Raw genomic sequence first — 7,111 nt, 5'->3', positions numbered from 1 at the left:
GGGCACGGAACCTCGCAGGGCCTCGCGCCCCACCCCTGAATCCCCCAGCCAATTGCCGCATGCAAGGCTCCCCACGTGACCGGAGGAGGTTGGCCCCTGAGGGGACGGAGCGGAATGGGGGTGGGGAGCATTGAAGCCGGGGCTGGGCTACTGCAGGGCCGAAGGGCGAACAGAGGCCGCGCGAGCCTGCGCGAACGAGGAAAGGGACTCTGGAGCGGACTACAAGTCCCAGCAGGCTGCACGGCCACGGCTCGCAGACCCGGATCAGGATTGGAGCGTAATGCGGCGTTCTGAAATGGGGGAAGAGTATCCACTGTGCTGCGCGTGCAGCCTCCTGGGATTTGTAGTTTTCTAGGGTCGATGTACCAGTACCGGAAGGTACTCCTTATCATCCTGCGGGAAAAGTTCAGAAATAGTTCAGTGTTTGGGAGGGAGCGAGGTCTGGGACACATTGTTCTGCTTTTGTTTTGGTTGCTCTTCTTCGGAACAGAGCCCGAATGATTGGGGGATGAGGAGAAATACTTCGTGACTTTCAAGGCGGGAGAGTTGTAATGGCTTTCAGAATTTGAGGTTTCTGGCTCGACACCTGTCCCGAGTCCTGCCCCTCCACCAGAGCTCTCAGCACCGTTTAGCGGTCCCGAGCTCCTGCGGGGTGGGGGCTGCGTCATATTCACCTTGGCTGAACCGCCCGGGCTTCTAGCACAGTTCTCCTCCCTTAGTTGGCGCTAAATACACATTGAACGTACTGGCTTCCTCCGCCAGTTGTTTCGTTACTGAAATTTTTTAACAAACTCGGTTTGCTGAATCGATTTTTTTTTCTTGACGAGATTAGGGCGGGGATGGATTTTTTTCTCAGGCCTATTTACATCTGATGGAACCAGATCTCCAATGACCGAGCTTCTGATAGTCACAGAGCGTCATGAAATCCTGACATGTTGCCTTAAATAACTCATTATGAAAATTTGTGTAAATCCTATGTCATTTTTTATGAGAGAATACTAAGTAGTGGTGTCAGGCGCCAAAAATTTAATAACTTACGTGAGAGTAAATTTCAATATTGGGGAAATTCCTTCTATTAATTTTAATTATTTCTGTAAATTTGGGGAAAGTACCATTATTTTATTTCACAGGCAGAACACCTCAGTCCAGCTATGAGATTTCAAAGCTAGAGCAGCAGATAATGAACCCATACCTAGACACTATATAAAGCTGATGGCCTCGGCCACTATTCCTCACCTTCTTAAAGGCAAAAGTCCCAGTGAGATGCAGAAAAAAATCTATCGGTAATGCTGCCTCTAACCCGCCTGGGGAATTGAGTATTAAAATGCACCATAGTTAAATTATGGTACAGGAGAACACCATGCAGCTACTAAAAATGATAAACATTTTTTAAATTGACCTAGAAAATATACATAGCACAGTGAGCTTAAAAAAAAATCCATTTTCATAGAATTGCCTGTAGGTTTATAAAGAGATGTTTAGAAGGACATTAACCAAAGTGTTAATAATGTTTTTCCCTGGGAGATGAAACTTGGGAGTATTTTTACTTCATGATTTTCTGTATTGTTTGAGTATAAGTATGCATGGAATTAAAAAAAAATAGTTATCTTTATTAAGAAAACAAAAGGACTATGCAAGTGACCTCAAGTCTTAAGAGAATTGAAAAATAGTTAATTGTATTTGTTTTATTTATATACATTCTTATTTCAGAGGGATTTGGAAGGCTGTAAACATATACACGATATGCCACAACATACATATGTGTGTGTGTAGATATATAGATATATGTCATATCATTCTTTCATATACAAATAGAGAGGCAGAGAGAGAGAGAGAGAGAAAAATGGCAAGAAAGTGAAAGTGAAAGAAGGATCAGGAAAAATAAGAAGTCATGGGTGAGTTGATTCCATAAAACACAAGCCTTGAGGTTCTTGTCCACAAGCTGGACATGAGCCAAATTTTTATTTTGAGCTTCTTGACAGCTGGGAAAAGAGGAAAACACAATTTACAGAGTGATTCACAACATAACAAAATAAAAACAAACCGGGTGCTCAAGAGAAACGTAGCTATTACTGCTCCCGCGAGAAATATGAATTTCAGAGGTCTGCTGCTTACAACGTCTTTAATAGAGGGGATGGTGTTTTTTTAAATCTGTCCACAAGTTCTTTGATGCTCCTCGCTTCAAAAGGTGGAGTCTGATTCCCCTATTCTTGCAAGTGGGCCAGGCTTAGTGATCCGTTTCTAAGGAAAACAGCTTAGCAGAAGGGAGAGAGAAAGAATAGCTTCTGGCTGGCTCTCTGGGTCTCAGATCACTCTCTTCTTCCTCAGGTCAAACTAACCTGATTTTTGATAGACCCATTCTCTGTTTAAATGCCTTCAAAGAGGTTATTCTCCAGCCTTAACCCAAGGCTCTATAAAGCACTGTACTTATCTCAGCTGGGATCCATTATTGGGGTTATGTTTTAAGTCTCCAAGAGCTAACATTTCTTTTTTTTTTCCCCCAATATATTTGTATCTGGCTGCGCCAGGTCTCAGTTGCAGCATGCGGGATCATCGTTGCGGCATGCATGCAGGATCTAGTTCCCTGACCAAGGATCGAACCCGGGCCCCCTGCATTGAGAGCACGGAGTCTTACCGCTGGACCACCAGGGAAGTCCCAAGAGCTATCATTTCTTTATTTCCAACTCTTTAATAGGCATCCCATGATCTATCTGCATTAATTATTCTCACGTTTTGCTCAAGGACTTACGGTCTCTGTTAAGAACTCTACCTGCCAGAAAGGTGAACGTCACAAGAAAAACAGCTCGTCGCCAGTAGGGGGTATTCTCCCCACTTCCTCCCTAAAGGCTATGCATGTACCTGAATATGGGCCCACTTATTCAGATGCTTAGTAAACAGCCAGGAGCCTGAGGCAGAAAGTTCTTAAGAGCAGTAAGCTCAGTGATGCCCCCAGCTCTCTGTCCTGTTAAGAGGCCAACTTGCCTCTGTTACAGAGGCAGGATTCTGTTGGCCTTATGGCCACAGGGAACTGGAACCCTCAGAGTTCATAGCTGGACACAGGGCTATTTAGAGGTTTGGCCTGTAGTATTACGCCTTAGGGAGCAGGCTTCAGATTGCTAGGTTCTCATACCCTGTCAATGCAACGGTGCAGAGACTCAAATTTTAAGCAATGCACATCTTGAATATTACTAATTTCACCGCTGTGAGCCCATTTCTGACACCCATCATACTGGCTAACAAGCTACTACTTTCACCAATGAAAACCCATTTCTAACTTTCAATTTGCTACTTAGCAAAGCCTCTGCTATTGATTGAGCTATGGCTAACAGAAGCATTTGTAGTAGCTAGAATCTGGAATACAGACTCCCTGATTAATATAGCCGACTACCCCTCCCCAGGTGTGTGACATCCTGATTGGGGTCATTGCTAGCCCTTAATTTTACACAACACACACACACACACACACACACACACACATACACACAGAGGCTACTACTACGACTACTACACGGTCTTTGCTGGCAGTAAATTAACAGACCCCGTCATACCGTATAATATGATCAAAGGTACTGACAAATCTCAAGAAGCAGTGTGTCTCATCAGAAGAGTGGAAACCTAGAAAAGGGAGAGTCAGGGAGGCCAGGCTGACTGGCCCATCCAAGCAATGTTTGGGAGAGAGAGAATCCTGGTCAAAAAAGAGAACTTCACAAATAATGGCCCCGGGCTTCCCTAGTGGCGCAGGGGTTAAGAATCCGCCTGCCAATGCAGGGGACACGGGTTCGAGCCCTGGTCCAGGAAGATCCCACATGCCGTGGAGCAACTAAGCCCGTGTGCCACAACTACTGAGCCCACTTGACACAACTACTGAAGCCCACGCGCCTAGAGCCTGTGCTCCGCAACGAGAGAAGCCATCGCAATGAGAAGGCCGCGCACTGCAACGAAGAGTAGCCCCAGCTCCCTGCAACTAGAGAAAGTCCATGCGCAGCAACGAAGACCCAACGCAGCCAAAAATAAATAAATTAAATAAGTAATTTTTTTTTAAAAAGCCAATTGAAATGTAAAATAATTTTTTTAAAAAAAGAAATAACGACCCCATTTCCAAGGCTATCCTTAGTGTGGGGACGGAGGCTCCAGCATGCTAATCTAATGCCTTTGAACAGGAGACTTGTTTTGATTTCTTACTCACCAAAAAACCTTCCCATTAGAATCTGTCTCCCTATGTGGGTCTGACTCTGGAGAGGGAATGTTGATGTGTGTAGTCGACTAAAAAAAAAAAAAAGCACAACCTAATTGTGGGATCTCAGTTCCCCGACCAGGGATGGAATGCCGGGCCCTGTCAGTGAAAGCCCAGAATCCTAACCACTAGGCCACCAGGGAACTCCTGAGAATTATGTTTTATTCAGCGAACTTACTGAGGACTTGAGCCTGGGATACAGCCTCTCAGTTAGCTCTGAGAGACTGCTCCAAAGAGTAAGGAACGAGGGACTTCCCTGGTGGTCCTGTGGTTTAGGACTCCATGATTCCACTGCAGGGGGCACCGGTTTCATCCCTGGTCAGGGAACTAAGATCCCACAAGCCGAGCAGTGTGGCCAAAAAAAATTTTTTTATTTAAATAAATAAATAAAATAGGTAAGGGAAGAGCCAGGATATATGAGTATTTTGCTGAGAAAAAAAAACATGTAGTCAACCATCAGAACATCAAAAGATTACTGCTAATCACAAAAACAGCCATCTCAAGTTAATGATTTTGGTATGGGAAGATGCAAGAGTCTGGGCTCATTGAAATCATTCCTTTGATATGCACCTTAACTATCTAGGGCCACTATCCTGTTTTTCTCTATCCTGAATCCACTCAGGGCTCACGCTCAAGGGCGGCTACAGTGAATGGTGGCTTTATGGCCACAACATCCTTTGTTTACTGAAATGCAGGCGACATTCTCTGTCCACAGTGTATACTTGTATTCAGTGAGATGCTTCCACTGCTCATTATTAATAAAGGGACATTTTGACTTTGTAAATCGGGACTGAGAGCCATATTCTGGAGACAGTGCCTTCTGGGAGTGTGTTCGGAAGCCCCTCAGGGGGCCGGAATATTTTGGGTACTCCTGTTTTGCATCTCTAGCATGCTGTACTTCCCATACCAGGCCAGTCCCACACTTCAGTGTAAGGGCTTGTTTTTATTTTTTTTATTTTTCATTTTTTGCGGTACGCGGGCGTCTCACTGTTGTGGCCTGTCCCATTGCGGAGCACAGGCTCCGGACGCGCAGGCTCAGCGGCCACGGCTCACGGGCCAGCCGCTCCGCAGCATTTAGGATCTTCCCAGACCTGGGCACGAACCCCTGTCCCCTACATTGGCAGGCGGACTCTCAACCACTGCGCCACCAGGGAAGCCCTTTATTTTTATTTTTTCATGTTTTTTTTTTTTGGCTTGCTGAATCTCAGGTCCCCTACCAGAAATTGAACCCAGGCCCCGGCAGTGAAAGCATGGAATCCTAACCACTAGGCCACCAGGGAACTCCCTTGAGTTGTTTCTTTTTAGGGCTTGTTGAATGGACTTCTGCAGCTAGGTGGTAAATGAAGTGAGGACAGGGGCCGTGCCCATGGAACTTCTGTATTCTCAGCACTCAGCAGAAGGCCAGGCTCGGAGAAAGCTCTCAATACATACATTTTGAGAAAAAGAGACTCTGAATAGCAAAAGTACACTGGCCACTCAATTTTCCGGATCTATACAGATGAGGGCCAAACCTCCAATTCCCCGAGGTGATATCCCTTCTCACAACCTCTTGGAGAGTGCCCTAGTGGCAACATCCCGCTGCCACACTGAGAAGACCTCAGGCAGCCACGGGACCAAGATCATCCCAGGGTAAACTTAGTGGCAATAGAAAGTTCATTCATCAGTTAAACATTCACTGAGCACCTACTACATTCTGAGCACTTAATTAGACACCAGGCATACCACGATTTAGAATAAGGGCTCTCAGGCCAACACTGCCAGTGATACAAATAACAAACAGTAACATAATTCATCTGTAATGATCTATATGGGAGTAGAATCTACAAAAGAGTGGATATATGTATATGTATAACTGACTCACTGTACAGCAGAAACTAACACAACATTGTAAATCAACTATACTCCAATAAAAAAAATTTTAAAAAACAGTAACAAAATTCCGAAGATAAAGGTATTGCAAAGTAACAGCTTAAGTGTAATTTTCTACTGGTGGTAGGGAAGTTTAAGGAAGGTTTAAAGTGACATCTGAGCCGTATCTTGAAGTGTCAAAAGGAGTTAAACCACGCTAGTTTGACTTGTCTACCTTGGAGAATTTTCAGAGAAAGAAAAGCTCCTACTAACCTTTAAAGTAGCCAAGGGTATTATTTCAACAAAAGAGCTCAATTCCATGTTTGTTGCATGCTCTTGGGGTTGTAGGTAGTGAAAAGGAGTATTTGCCTTTTCATAGAACAGAGAGCTTATTGTTTAATTCGATTACCCAATACCATCCTTCTACGCGCACCCTGATTTTAGTCCTTATAAGAATTTGGCCAATTTCAGCATTTGCTATACACTTCCACATTTCTGGCAGATACTGTAAGATTTAAAAAATGATTATACCTAAAAAAAAAAAAAAAATGATTATACCTTACACCTACCTTGCTCAGGCATACTGACGGCAGGGTGTAGAATGTACAGTTAGATTGGCAAACACTGGGGTGTCAGTTCCAGCAGGAAGAGGATACTTCAAATAAAAACTCTTGTCATATAGGGAATGTTGGGAGAGAGTACATGCATTTCAAAAATTCAAATACATATATTGCATATACAGGCTTCATGAATTTTGTTCTGATTTATTTCTACAAGTCTCGGCCAGAATTACAGACTTGCAAGGAAGTGGAAACTATATGTATAAAGAGAGTGGTAAAGAAAAATACAAAATACTTGTGGGGTTAGGCACTGTTGAACATCTCTATATAGGACATTGGTTCAAGATGGCGGAGTAGAAGGATGTGCTCTCTTGCAAGAGCACCTGAATCACAAATAACTGCTGAACAATCATCGACAGGAAGACACTACAACTCATCAAAAAAGATACCCCAGGGCTTCCCTGGTGGC

The sequence above is a fragment of the Phocoena phocoena genome, chromosome X, assembly GCF_963924675.1.
Source record: "Phocoena phocoena chromosome X, mPhoPho1.1, whole genome shotgun sequence".
NCBI lineage: Eukaryota > Metazoa > Chordata > Mammalia > Artiodactyla > Phocoenidae > Phocoena > Phocoena phocoena.
Note: the sequence above shows the minus strand (reverse complement) of the source record.